Raw genomic sequence first — 15266 nt, forward strand, 5'->3', positions numbered from 1 at the left:
ATTTAAAGGCAATGCTACCAAATACAAATTGAGCGTATATGTCACGCCCTGACCCCCTGACCTTATTTCTCTATTTGGTTAGGTCAGGGTGTGATTTGGGTTGGCATTCTAGTTTTTCTATTTCTTTGTTGGCCGGGTATGGTTCCCAATCAGCGGCAGCTGTCTATCGTTGTATCTGATTGGGGATCATACTTAGGCAGCCTTTTTTCCACCTTTAGTTTGTGGGATCTTCTTTGTGTGTAGTTGCTTTCTGCACTGCATGTAGCGTTACGGTCATTTTGTATTTTGTTGGTTTTTCGGTGTCATTTAATAAAATAAAGATGTACGCCTACCACGCTGCACCTTGGTCTAATCCTTCCATTAACGATCGTGACAGTATGTAAACTTCTGACCCACTGGGAATGTGATGAAAGAAATAAAAGATGAAATAAATTATTCTCTCTACTATTTTTCTGACATTTCACATTCTTAAAATAAAGTGGTGATCCTAACTGACCAAAGACAGGACATTTTTTACTAGGATTAAATATCAGCAATTGTGAAAAACTAAGTGTAAATGTATTTGGCTAAGGTGTATGTAAACTTCCGACTTCAACTGTACATACCATTGCACAACCCACTGCCTCATGTATAATACAAACTTTAATTAAGTAGTCGTGGAGGGAAATTACCACTCTAGAACACAAAGCAGGCTCACGAGAATGGCTTGACTTCCTGTCTTTGTGGGGTATTTTTGGGCAGCAGTGGTAGGTCACTTCTGGGAAAGGCACCGAATGTGTTTCAAAAATACAATACAGTACAGCAGTTAGTGAGATGACCTGGTGGCTAGGGACTAACGCGTACCCCTGCACATTGACTCGGTACCGGTACCTCTGTAAAGGTCGTCTGTTGAAGAAGGTGTGGACCAAAGCGCAGCATGGTAAGTGTTCATGCTTTTTATTACAACTGAACACTAATAACAAAAATAACAAAGAGAATGAACGAAAACCGAAACAGTCCTGTCAAGTGCAGAAACACAAAACAGAAAATAACTACCCACAAAGCATCGGTGGGGAAAAGCTACCTAAGTATGGTTCTCAATCAGAGACAACGATGGACAGCTGCCTCTGATTGAAAACCACACCCGGCCAAACACAAAGAAATACAAAACATAGAAAATGAACACAGAATGCCCACCCAAATCACACCCTGACCAAACCAAAATAGAGACATAAAAAGCTCTCTACAGTCTGGGCGTGACAGTACCCCCCCCCCCAAAGGTGCGGACTCCGGCCGCAAAACCTGAACCTATAGGGGAGGGTCTGGGTGGGCATTTCTCCGCGGTGGCGGCTCTGGTGCGGGACGTAGACCCCGCTCCACCTCTGGCTTGGCCCACTTGGGTGGCGCCTCTAAAGCGGGGACCCTCGTAGCGGGCCCCGGACTGGGCGCCCTCGTAGGGGGCCCCAGGACTGGGTACCTCTGTTGGGAGCTCCGGACTGGAGGGCGTCGCTGGAGGCTCCGGACTGGAAGGCGACACTGGAGGCTCTGGACTGAAGGGCGTCGCTGGAGGGTCCGGACTGGAGGGCGTCGCTGGAGGGTCCGGACTGGAGGGCGTCGCTGGAGGGTCCGGACTGGAGGAAGACTCTCGAGGGAGGAGACGCAGAGACAGCCTGGTGAATGGGGCTGCCACGGGGCCAACCAGGCTGGGGAGACCTACAGGAGGCCTGGTGTGTAGAGGAGGCACCGTATGAACCGGGCTGTGGGGGAGCACTGGAGCCCTGGTGCGCAGCCTTGGCACCACCCCTCCAGGCTGAATGCCCACTTTATCCCGGCCCCTCCAGAGTGCAGGCACAGGTCGAACCGGGCTGTGGGGGAGCACTGGAGATCTGGTGCTTACCACTTGCACCTCTCCATTTGACTCAATGCCCACTTTAGCCCGGCACGGGCGGAGCACAGGCATAGGACGAACTAAACCGTCCCGGAGACACAGTACGCAGAACCGGCGCAGGATACCCTGGGCCGAAACGGCGCACCGGAGACCAAGCGCGCTGAGCTGGCACAATCCGCCCTGGCTGGATGCCCACTCTCGCATGGCACTTGCGGGGGGCTGGCATATAGCGCTCCGGGCTATGAGCGCGCACTGGAGACACCGTGCGCTTTACCGCATAACACGGTGCCTGACCAGTACCGTGCTGTTTCCGGTAAGCACGGGGAGTTGGCTCAGGTCTATCGCCTGACTCCGCCAATCTCCCCGTGTTCCCCCCCAAAACATTTTTGTGGCTGCCTCTCGTGCCTGCTGCGCTGCCTTGCCTCATATCGCCGCCTCTCAGCTTTAGCTGCCTCCAGTTCTTCTTTCGGGCGGCGATATTCCCCAGCCTGTCTCCAGGGTCCCTGTCCGTCCAATATCTCCTCCCATGTCCAGGAGTCCTGAACCCTCTGCTCCTCCATACCACGCTGCTTGGTCCGCTTGTGGTGGGTAGTTCTGTAACGGTCGTCTGTTGAAGAAGGTGTGGACCAAAGCGCAGCGTGGTAAGTGTTCATGCTTTTTATTACAACTGAACACTAATAACAAAAATAACAAAGAGAATGAATGAAAACCGAAACAGTCCTGTCAGGTGCAGAAACACAAAACAGAAAATAACTACCCACAAAGGATCGGTGGGGAAAAGCTACCTAAGTATAGTTCCCAATCAGAGACAACGATAGACAGCTGCCTCTGATTGAGAACCACACCCGGCCAAACACAAAGAAATACAAACATAGAAAATGAACATAGAATGCCCACCCAAATCACACCCTGACCAAACCAAAATAAAGACATAAAAAGCTCTCTACAGTCAGGGGGTGACAACCCCTTGTATATAGCCTTGTTATTGTTATTTTATTGTGTTACTATTTTTCCTTTTGTTTATTTAGCACATTTTCTTAGTGTTTAAAAACTCAGTATTGTTCAAGAAGGGCTCATAAGTAAGCATTTCACAGTAAGGTCTAGACCTCAATCAATCAATCAAATGTATTTATAAAGCCCTTTTTATATCAGCAGATGTCACAAAGTGCTTTACAGAAACCCAGCCTAAAACCCCAAACAGCACACAATGCAGATGTAGAAGCACGGTGGCTAGTAAAAACTCCCTATAAAGGCAGGAACATAGGAAAAAACCTAGAGAGGAACCAGGCTCTGAGGGGTGACCAGTCCTCTTCTGGCTGTGCCGGGTGGAGATTATAATAGTACATGGCCAAGAATACAACACCTGCAGTATTCGGCACATGTGACAAATACATTTTTATTTTACTTAATATGATTTGGATAATAAAAATAAGGAAAGCGTAGTGTCTCTATTTAGAGTAGGGGACATAACCAGGAACTGACCACTATTAAGGTTCACTTGACCCTGACACACTGCAGATAGAGGATGTGTTAATATTCTGTGAAGATTTTCCCTGTAATCTTAATTTTATGTTTCATAATTCTTTGGTGCCGGGCAGCAGGTAGCCTAGTGGTTAGAACGTTGGGCCAGTAACCGAAAGGTTGGTGGATCGAATCCCCGAGCTGACAAGGTACAAATCTGTCATTCTGCCCCTGAACAAGGCAGTTAACCCACTGTTCCTAGGCCGTCATTGTAAATAAGAATTTGTTCTTAACTGACTTACCTGGTTAAATAAAAATAAAAATATGTTTAAATGATGAGAGAGTCCAAAAAGAGAGAAGTAGTCGACAACAGATACAGCAAGAAAAAACTCTCAGATGTTTGGCAGATGTATTTCTCATATTTAGCAGGGGTTAAATAGATGCACACAGACACACACACTCTAAAAATGAAAAGGTGACTGCAGTCATATTGTGTCCATAAAGAGTGATGAAGCTTCTATTTTCACTATACAATACATAGAGACTGAAGAACCCTGAGCAAGAGTCAGCTTGGTTTTGAGGCATTACCTCATCCCATTGATTAATGTCAATTAGTGAACAAAGCTCCCTAACCAGGTTTCCTTGGCTACTCTTCATGGTTAATGACTTTGACCAAACAAATGACTTGAAGATGTGTGACCCTTTGGCCTTGCGCAATGCTGATTGATAATATGAAATTATATTTTACAGGACATGGCTAAGCCAGCTCAGGTTATAAGACTAACGTGACCCAGTTTAATATTTAATCGTGAATAATTAATTCTATATAGTGTAATATAACATTTATGGTAAATAAATAACAAAATACTGATGTCAAACCCATTATTTACAGATGGTAAAACCTCAAGATTACATCACTGGGGGTTTACATGAGTAGCATATAGCCTTTGTGATTTTATATAATCGCCTGATAGGACTGTACAATACATGTAGTATATTGACTGTATGGTTACATGTGTTGGCCAAGTGCCAAGCGAGGGTTTCTTTGCATGCCGCTAGAGGGCTCAGTTATCGCTGTTGCAAACATTGTCATGATTTTAACAGTGAATATCAACACAATCGCAATTAATATAGCGTAAACTGCGGCTCTGCAACCCTGCATAGGGTTGCAAAGCTACCGGTAATATACCAAAGTTACCGGAATCTTCAGTGATTTTGGTAATTAACAGAAAATCTATGGAAATCTATCGTAACATTGGTAATTTATACTTGAATAACTTTTATAAAACGTATTCCATATAGCACTCATGTTTATGTGTCCATGAGTTTCAAGAGCGGCACTATTTTAAATTACCTCTGCAAGTTGTCCAACTATTGGCTTTTTCACAACTGCCATTATTTTGACTCCAAAACATTGACAACAAACACATATTTACATAGTAAAATAAATTAAAGTGTGTAAAAAATATAAAGGATATCTAATGCTGAAAGCCTCATATTAAGCATCAATGGTATTTGCAAAATGTATGGTTTATATTTAGGATAATATTTAACAGCTTTGTCATTGATCATTTTCAATTAGCATTTTATTTATTTATTTCATATATGTGATATGACCAGAGAGAGGGCCCGAGATAATTACAGACACCTGTAATAATCTGAAGTACATAAAATCCTTGAAAGATACCAAAATTCTGGTAGTTTACTGGTAAACTTCGAAAGTTTCCAGTAATATACACTCACTTTTTTTTGTAGAGAACAATATTTCTTGCCTTTTACGCACGGCCTAAAGTGGAGTTCATCAATACTCCGAGCCAAATCCATGCTTTAACGATCCTATTTTTGTTCAAAATATGCATATTGAAACATTTACTTTCGATTAGGCTATAGTTTGTTAAGTAGGTCAGGCATCTTATTGTTCGTGCCTCAACGCAGAGAGGCTATACATTATTGATCGTGTCATCGTTCATCCATTCGCTATCACAATAATCGATCTCATTTCTATTGTAGCCTAAAGGATAGGATACAGATGTGACATGATCTTGTCTTTGAATATGCATTATACGCAGGCCTTGTATATACACTATATATTATTTTGACAATTCCTAAATTGTGTTAAACAAGTTACAATTTGAAAAATATCAATTATATAACACCAAATTGATTTATTTTATTTACGCTTTTACGCATATGATTTACTGCCATATAGACAGACTATCAAGCGTTTGATCGGGTGTTCTTCTTGGTAGAAAAGCGATTCTACAAGTTACGAAAATACTAGGTTCAAGATGAGTCGTAGAAAGGGCATTGTTCCTCGGAGATCCAGTCGATGGCCATCGCTGAATGAAGAGGGGCTTAATACGGTTGTCCACTCTTTATCTGTCAATGTAGTACGCTTGCCTTGTACTGCGGACACGGCGCCCATAACAAGCCATTTAGTTCCCATCATTTCAGTGCTTTTTGTCCCCTCCCCTCTAGACATAGACAAAAACACACACCTTATAATAATAGGGGCGCGCCTCCGACACAGCCGCCGACCAATAACCCGTCTGTCTGGGCTGAGACCAAGGGGATGAGCGCTCGTTGAGGCCCAATCAGAGCTTTTGTGTTGCCTGCCGGTGCCTGGTCGTGAGGAGCTACTGCAGCGCTTCAGGATCGGAAAGAGAACCCTGAGCTTGTGGAACCTGAGGGGTAAAGGCGAGTCAGGTGAGTCCGAGGATATGGATGAGGCCTAGCTAAAATGGAATATCATTTTTGAAATTGCGGCGGCAGGATTTGGATTCTTACGGATGGTAGAGTGAACTCTACTTGGGGTAGTAATAATCTCATCCAACGTTATGGGGGGTGACTCGGGGGTAAATGTGGCGCAAAGACAAACAATACCATAGCATGGTTCGTATATTGATGCAAGTTTATTTGCAAGCCATCAACAACCAACGGTTCAAAGTGACTAATCAAGGTCTGGGATAATTTGATAGGCATTTTTTATACATGTCGCGCATTGTCATAAAGAACGCATGTTAAAGAAACGAACATTTTTAGAGAAATATCAAAGATGCGGGTAATAGCAACATTGTAGTGAATGTCTAAAATCCGTTTCATTGTTTCATCTCGCGTCTCTAGGGGTTAAGTCATATTGGCGGAGAATGCGCTGTGTGCGCCCGGCAGGCTACACAAGCAGTACATGTGCACACGGTGAAATCCTCTAAATATACCACATTTTTCGCTTTAAAACCCCTTGTATTAAGATTATCCGTGTGTACGACCAATGTAGTGGTACTTGTAGACACAAGACCAAGCGGTAGTTTCACAGAGCTGTGTGGAGAGCGCAGCGAGTAGCCAAAGCTAGTGTGCATTGTAGTTGATGGCTGTACAATTAGGGGAAAAAATCCGAAAATGCATCAGCCATGTATGTAAGTGAGGACGTGCTCTCAACTGGTTCCATATGCACGCAAATGGCTGCCTGACGTTTGACATGTAAGACTTGAAATTTAATTCACGCGAATGTATGTATTGATTGTAACCAACGGGCAGCCACTGATAAACGGCAGTAGATGCCTAGATGACGTTAGGAAAGAAACGCAAATTAGCTAATATGTGCTGGCTATTATTCTCGGTGCAGCAGAAAAGTCAATAGTGAGAGAGCGCCTAATTTATTTATATAGGTGGTTTGGGTAGAGCCAAGGCTACTGAACCGGGACAAGCCGAACTGTCTGATACTCATGCGGCTTTGGCAACATTTCGGGGTTCATATGTAGACTCTCTTGCCAGGCAGCTGTTGGAAGAGACTAAATTGCAAAATACATTTGTTCCCAATGAGAATAGTCCTAAACCATCATTATATTAGCCTATCGATGGTTAACAGATTGAATTACATTTCAATTATTCTACTCATCCCTCATTGAATTACTTTGTAAGAATTAATCTGACTGCGGGAGCTCTAAGTGTCTATATAGGTCTAATTATAGGCTTCAGTTTACGGAACAATGTAAGGAAAAGTCTCAGCGGAATTGATGAAGACTGCTGTTATTTGGAACACAGGTGGGCCCATTCTGAACGCAGGAGGGCCCATTCCTAAAAGTTTCAAATATACCCTATGTCTGCTCTATTTTGGGGTCTCAACTTTAGAATTACACAGGGGTATTCAGGTGCAATGTCAAGTTATTTTTGAGTTAAAACTTCAGCCAAGAGGAAGTATTTTCTTTCAATCATATATGGAAATAAGAGATGCATAACCAACTGTATCTTTACCAATCCAAGATATTCAGGAATGAAGGATTAACACTTCCAAACATGGATCCTTCATCGTGGGTCTTGTTGTCTGAAGATTTTATTTGTTTATTTACTTTTCCCTTTGTCTTTATAAGCCTACACTACATTTTTGAGATGTATTTCACCTGTGCTTTGCCACCCACCAGACACTCAATTCTACCAGACAAAAATATAGAAGTACTGTACTTTCTGAGCCCTGGAAAATCCAGTGCTCATTTCTCTCTCCCTTTCTCTCTCCCTTTCTCTATGAATAAAAGTCTGCAGTCTATGAATGGTAGTCCCTGGTGTTGAACACTGTCTAGCAGTATGAATGAACGGTTACGGCACTGCTTTGTCAATGATGGAACAGCCATGGCCATGTCCTCCAATGTGTATCACTCTACCATCCATCTGCTCCTTCCCACACTGTATTTGTATGGCGAGACCTATGGCCCTGATCACACTCAACTGCATGGGGTAGAAGAGGAATCTATTACAAATGTCTTATCATTTTTTGGGGTGGCTTTAGCATATTTGTGAATGCTGTCCCTGATATAGAGCATCGATAGTTCATAATCAAGGAGGGTGTACTCAGTTCAGGTAGTATGTGACATACAATGTTATTTATTTATTTGATTTATTTGCAGTTCTTTAACACAATTGATGTGCTCCAGCAGACTGGAGCTGCCCATGAAGGGATTTCAGTGTGCACACTTTTTTTAATTTCCACGGTGCCTTATCGCAACTGACTGCCTGGTGTAGCAATGCCCATCAGGCCTCCGTCACTCGTCCTCCTGCATTTTCGATGCGACGTTGTGCCAAGATTCAATGCTGACAAATTCCCATCGTACAGATTCAGTTCCACAAAGAAAGGTCGAGCATTAGCCTTGATAAACGTTACACTGTTTGGTTTCTGTAGATGTGTATCATGAATGCAGTATTTCAGATCTATCACAAATCATGGCTAAGCCAGTCCCTTGGCTCAATAGAACTTACAGATGCCATTTTTATAATCCGTTAAAACTATCAGCCTCTGCATCTCATTTAAGGATAAGCAACTGCTTCCTCTCCTGGGGACAAATCTGTTCCAAACAAACATGGCTTATAAGAAGATTTTAGGCCTATATCAGACAAACTGGACAGTTTACGTAGGCTTTATCATTTTTGGAGGGAAAGATCACAACAGAACTCAATGTAAGTGGCCTTGGCTCTGCTTCAGGATCATTGACCTTGGTCAAAAGGAAAAAGGTTAGAAAATAGGCAGGCTGCCCTTTAAACACCCCCTTTGTTCAAACACAACAAAGTGACAGGCTCTAAATAAGCGACCAGTGCACCTGCGGTTGGGTAACAATAGACCAGGTGCCCTCCACTGATGTACTTAGGATCCAGCCACAACGACGCCTGATGAAAGGAGCATGTTGTGGTGGTCCCTCGAATATTGACTATCCTAATATTGATCTCATGACCTTTTATAGGGAAGGTATTTTTCTCACGTGGTGTGGGGAAAAGTACAATGTTGATTGCACTCACCCATTGATTCAGACACTCAGTGCTTGTTTCAAGAGACCCTCGCTTTTGGTGTGTGTATGATGACCCTACCACTGAGTTGGCATGTCCAGATTGACTCAATGGCCCTGGGTTTGGCAGGAGACTGGAACTCTCACAGATAAAGCCTGTGTGCCTTGACACCAGCTATTCACCAGCTGTTGGTTCCTGTACCCCTGCACATTGACTTGGTACCAGTACCCCATTGTATATAACCTCGTTAGTTATTTTATTGTTATTTTACTTATTTTTAGTTTATTTAATAATTTTTTCAGCAAATATTTTCTTCGTTTTTTAAAGTATCTGCATTGTTGGATTAGGGCTTGTAAGTAAGCATTTCACGTTAAGGTCTACCTGTTGTATTCAGCGCAGGAGACATAAAATGTGATTTGATTCTATACAAAAGCAGAGTCATGACAACACCATTACCTCAGACTTTCCTACGACAGTGTACAGGAAGCTCTCTGCAAAATATCAACAGAGTGTGCCACTTATTGGTCTGGAGAAGCTATGGTCCGGCGGCTTTTCCACTTAAGTTTATATCAGAGATGATTTTATGAGGGGGTAGGGTAAATTAGGACGGTAGCCTTAATTTTTTATTTAAAGGAGTCTCAAATTTGCAGTTGAGTCAGTCAGCTTTGGTACCACTAGCTTTGCTATGTTATTGTCCAGCATTCAAGTAGACCTATGTTATTTAAGCTCAAATACATTTGCAGTGCAGTGCAAAAGGATTGTCATACCCAGTGTGCCTGTGATATCTTCTGAAAGCTGCTGTGTCCAATGAAAGGCCTTCCTTGTGTTTTCAGTCGTGGAAGAGGGATCCTTAGAAGAGGGACCCCATTTAAAGTCTATGCTCATTTAGGTGTCCATACTTATTTGAAATTAAGATATAAACGCTCTCTGTTTGAGGGGAGAGAAATCTGTATAATTACATCTTAATCAGGAAAATGAAGTTTATTTAAGAATCCGCCCAAGTGAAAATCCTTTGAGGGGTAGAAGCCTTGTCGTCAGTAGCTTATTGATTGATATGTGTGATGTTAATGAATGTATGTGAAGTGTAGTGATAAACAAGGGATCCATCTCGCATAGCAACGTGTGTAAAACGAAAGGAGAGTGCAGAAAAATGTGTCCTCACAGGCTTCTAATATCTTTCTGACATGTCCAGTAACAATGTTTTTCAAACAATATTGCAGTTGATTCACAATGCGATTGTGCACATTGCAACCTGTACGGTAACTTAGTATTGAGAAGATCACTGTAATGCCGTGTTGGTTTTAGCCTTTTTCTCGCTGTCCACAGGTCATGAAAGGTCAGCACAGCCAGTGATGTCCCCTTATTTGCATATATAGTTTATGGTTTAACCTATTCTGTTCCTTGAAATAATTATAATTGAAACCAGTCCCGGTTCAAGTTGGTGAGTATCAATGAAAAAGACGTCAGTTTTAGTGAGAGCCAGGGCATTCCCAAAGAGGAGTGCCGAGGCGTGCATTGTGGGATACCCTTGCTTGTTAATGTGTTTTCTGTTCAGTGTAAGTCCTGAACCAAAAATGTGTAGGTTATATGAAATCCCCAACAGCTGCAGGCTATACATAGCCATTGGTTTACTGAAAACCATTGTTTGAATCTGGAAGTGAGATGCGAAAGTAATTGGCTAGACTTTCCCACAGATATTACACAGGTATTGCATTGGCCTATTTGTTGTCAGTCATAGAAAAAGGTACCTTTACTACTCACCTTGGAATGCCCCTTTTAACGGGGCCTTAGCCAGCAAACTCTCGGAAGAAGAGTATCAATTTAATTCAATAGCAGCATGGGATGTAATTGGTTTGCGAATGGGTCTCAAGAATGCTTGGTTTTGCATGTTAAATGTGTATGTTTGGCGTCACGGCCTTGTTAACACCTGAATGGGGGTTGCTGTGTTGTTCAGTGGGCTTCACGTGAGGCTGATTAAACCCTGTGCAGAAACAATCAGCCCAGATGAATGGCTCCCTGCGACGCTTAATTAGCAGGCCTCCCCAACGTTTTTGCTCGATAAGCAAAACGCAGCTGTGGAACTCATGTGGAACACGTGGTCGCCAAGCATCACCAGGTCCCAGATGACTCATACCCTTTCAGACAACTGCATACCACCCTGCATCTCACTGCTGGCTTGCCTCAAAAGTAAGCAGGATTGGTGCTGGTCGGTCCCTGAATGGGAGACCAGATGCTGCTGGAAGTGGTGTTGTAGGGCCAGTAGGAGGCACTCTTTCCTCTGGTCCAAAAAAAGAATCCCCCAATGCCCCAGGGCAGTGATTGGGGACATTATCCTGTGTAGGGTGCGGTCTTTCGGATGGGACATTTAAATAGGTGTCCTGGCTCTCTGTGGTCACCAAAGATCCCATGGCACTTCTCGTAAGAGTAGGGGTGTTAACCCTGGCATCCTGGCTAAATTCATACCATCATCGTCACCTACTCATCCCCAGCTTCCAATTGGCTCATTCACCCCCACCCCCCTTCTCCCCATGTAACTATTCCCCAGGTCGTTGCTGTAAATAAGATTTTTTTTCTTAGTCAACTTATCTGGTAAAATAAGGGATACATAAAATAAACTGTGACTACCCAAACCTTGCTGTGCTGGAATAGATATTTAGTTTTCACATTGTCCTTTCCAGCACAGTTCCAGCAAAGATGGTGGATGCGTAACCAGTTCAGCCCAGTACCGTTCAGCCCAGTGTAGTTCAGCTCAGTAGTGTGAACAGGGTAGCCTATAATTGGTTCGATCAGACAAAGTGAGACCTTTTTGAATGACTCCTTTCATAAGAACATTTTAGGTCCACGGGGGTCCTAATGCCACTGTGTTCTCTTGTGTTGAACCTCTGCCATTGTGTCAGTGACCATGAAGGTTAAATGCGTATGGCACCATGGTGGCTAATTGGCACCGTTGTTCTGGATGAGTAGTTTCGCCTCCCAGTAGGCTTTCACTACATCCCCATTTCTGGGTGTTCCCTTGTTTGATTAATTGGGTTTTTAGTTTTTTAAGAGCTTCAAATGAAAAATGAATTCACTGCAAAGGTAGGCTGGGAGGTGTGCATGAAGGGGATGAGTTGGGAAAATGAAAGACTGAAGGAGAAGTGGTGTCTATGCTTGGTCCGGTTATCATTTGCATGATACTCAAATTAAGATGGATTGACAGTGGGAGGYACATGGAGGGATAATAACAAGGTTACATGGAAATTCTACTTTTTACATGACCATGTATAAAATACTGCTTTATAGACTTGTAGCATCTCCATGTAGATGAGGGGAGYAGACAATTATGCAACAGTACCCCCTCAGACTTGGGTTGATGAAGAGAGGGGGTGATGGGAAGGCAGGTTTTGTATGCAGGAATTGCTATATTGGACTCAGAGTCTGAAGTGACACTATATATTGACATAAGTAACTCTTCCCACCTGTCAATGAGAAGGTGTTTCCCTTCTTTTAGCACTTACCAGATCCGGCAGGCAGTAGAATCTCACATTTCCTTGCAGTAGATTGTGTGGCTGGTGTGCTACACTACTGTAGCTCTCCTTTTGTTGCACTGTTCGTTTCACATCTTAAAAAAAAAAAAAGAAAAAAAAAGTCATTTGAAAATTACTTAGACGTAGTTACGTCCTACAAAATCATTTCAATTTTATGGTGTGCCACGTCTTGTTAAATGAAGTGAATTTAATTGTCACTTTCCACAATGTTTTTTTGTCCACCAAAATATACCTTTCACACAATCATACCACTTTGACGCTGTGACCTTTTATGGAACGCGTATCCTGCCACGGCTTTGACCTTTTCCTGCTCTTTTGACCTTTTTTTCCCCCCAATGTTGAACTTTTCCCAATGTTGACAGTCAGGACGTGTCATCCAGGATGTGTATCATTCCCTGTCATCCAAACACTGTCCCCTTACTGATTTGTAGGGATGTCTGTGCTGTTATGAGTCAGCCAGAATAGTAAAGTAGTAGTAGTAACAGAATTGTTAACAGTGAACACCAGTCCAGTACACTTATACTGTAGTTTTCATTTCTTTGCTCTCTTGTTCCTAGTGTAAAGAGAACTAGGGCCAGTAGGTGAAAGAGAATCTGTCAATAACTGTGCTGTTGTCTATGGTGGCTAATTGGCACCGTTGTTCTGGATGAGTAGTTTCCCTCCCAGTAGGCTTTCACTACATCCCCATTTCTGGGTGTTCCCTTGTTTGATTAATTGGGTTTTTAGTTTTTTAAGAGCTTCAAATGAAAAATGAATTCACTGCAAAGGTAGGCTGGGAGGTGTGCATGAAGGGGATGAGTTGGGAAAATGAAAGACTGAAGAGAAGTGGTGTCTATGCTTGGTCCGGTTATCATTGCATGATACTCAAATTAAGATGGATTGACAGTGGGAGGGACATGGAGGGATAATAACAAGGTTACATGGAAATTCTACTTTTTACATGACCATGTATAAAATGCTGCTTTATAGACTTGTAGCATCTCCATGTAGATGAGGGGAGGAGACAATTATGCAACTACCCCCTCAGACTTGGGTTGATGAAGAGAGGGGGTGATGGGAAGGCAGGTTTTGTATGCAGGAATTGCTATATTGGACTCAGAGTCTGAAGTGACACTATATATTGACATATGGCATCCATCTCAGACTCTCCTTCTGGACAGTGTTTCTCAACGTACAGTGCATTCATAAAGTATTCAGACCCCTTGACTTTTCCCACTGTTTTTTATGTTAGACAATTTTCTAAAATTGATTAAATTTAAAAAAATCCTCATCAGTGATTTTTGCAAATTTATTAAAAGCAGAAATACCATTTTACATTAATATTCAGACCTTTGCTATGAGACTCGAAATTGAGCTCAGGTGCATCCTGTTTGATTAGAGTCCACCTGTGGTAAATTCAATTGATTGGAAATTATTTGGAAAGGCATACACCTGTCTAATTTAAGGTCCCACAATTGACAGTGCATGTCAGAGTAAAAACCAAGCCATGTGGTCGAAGGAATTGTCCGTAGAGCTCCAAGACAGGATTGTGTCGAGGCACAGATCTGGGAAGGGTACCAAAAAATGTCTGCAGCATTGACGGTCCCCAAGAACACAGTGGCCTCCATCATTCTTAAATGGAAGAAGATTGGAACACCAAGACTCTTGCTAGAGCTGGCCACCTGGCCAAACTGAGCAATCGGGGGAGAAGGGCCTTGGTCAGGGAGGTGACCAAGAACACGATGGTCACTCTGACAGAGCTCTAGCGTTCCTCTGTGGAGGTGGTTATCCTTCTGGAAGGTTCTCCACTCTCTGCAGCACTCCACCACTACACCAGCAATAACATCTGCTAAACGCATGTATGTGACCAATAAAATTTGATTTGAGTGGCCAGACAGAAGTCACTTCTCAGTAAAAGGCACATGACAGCCCACTTGGAGTTCCCTAAAGGCAACTAAAGGACTGTCAGACCATGAGAAACAAGATTCTCTGGTCTGATGAAACCAAGATTAAAATCTTTGGCCTGAATGCCAAGTGTCACGTCTGTAGGAAACCTGGCACCATCTCTACGGTGAAGCATGGTGGTGGCATCTACGGTGAAGCATGGTGGTGGCAGCAGCAGCATGCTGTGGGGATGTTTTTCAGCGGCAGGGACTTGGAGACTAGTCAGGATCGAGGCAAAGGTGAACAGAGCAAGTACAGAGAGATCCTTGATGAAAACATGTGCCCAGTTTGAGGTCTTGAGCGCTCTGGAGAAGATTCACCTTCCAACAGGACAACGACACTAAGCACACAGCCAAGACAACTCAGGAGTGGCTTCGGGACAAGTCTCAATGTCCTTGAGTGGCCCAGGCAGAGCCCGAACTTGAACCTGATCGAACATCTCTGGAGAGACTGAAAATAGCTTTGCAGCGACACTCCCCATTCAACCTGACAGAGCTTGAGAGGATTTGCAGAGAATGGGAGAAACTCCCCAAATACAGATGTACCAAGCTTGTAGCGTCATACCCAAGAAGACTCCAGGCTGTAATTGCTGTCAAAGGTGCTTCAGCAAAGTACTGAGTAAAGGGTCTGAATACTTATGTAAATGTAATATTTCAGTTTTTTCAATTCTTTATAAACTAGCAAAAAACAGTTTTTGCATTGTCAATATGGGGTTGTGT

General features: G+C 43.1%; 1 protein-coding gene across 2 annotated transcripts in view; it reads left to right on the plus strand.

Annotated features, from left to right (window-relative positions):
- Positions 1–5783: 5783 nt before the first annotated feature.
- The window catches only part of LOC111954996 (transcriptional repressor p66-beta-like), a 46215-nt gene continuing 36732 nt past the window's right edge, over positions 5784–15266 (plus strand). Inside the window, exon 1 of one of the 2 annotated variants that reach the window (XM_023974998.2) lies at positions 5784–6034. The gene's annotated coding sequence lies outside the window, so the exon portion shown is untranslated. The remainder of the gene's footprint in view (positions 6035–15266) is intronic. The other variant, XM_023974997.2, reaches the window with a different exon arrangement.

The sequence above is a fragment of the Salvelinus sp. IW2-2015 genome, linkage group LG30 (genome assembly GCF_002910315.2).
Source record: "Salvelinus sp. IW2-2015 linkage group LG30, ASM291031v2, whole genome shotgun sequence".
In the NCBI taxonomy this organism is placed as follows: Eukaryota; Metazoa; Chordata; class Actinopteri; order Salmoniformes; family Salmonidae; genus Salvelinus; species Salvelinus sp. IW2-2015.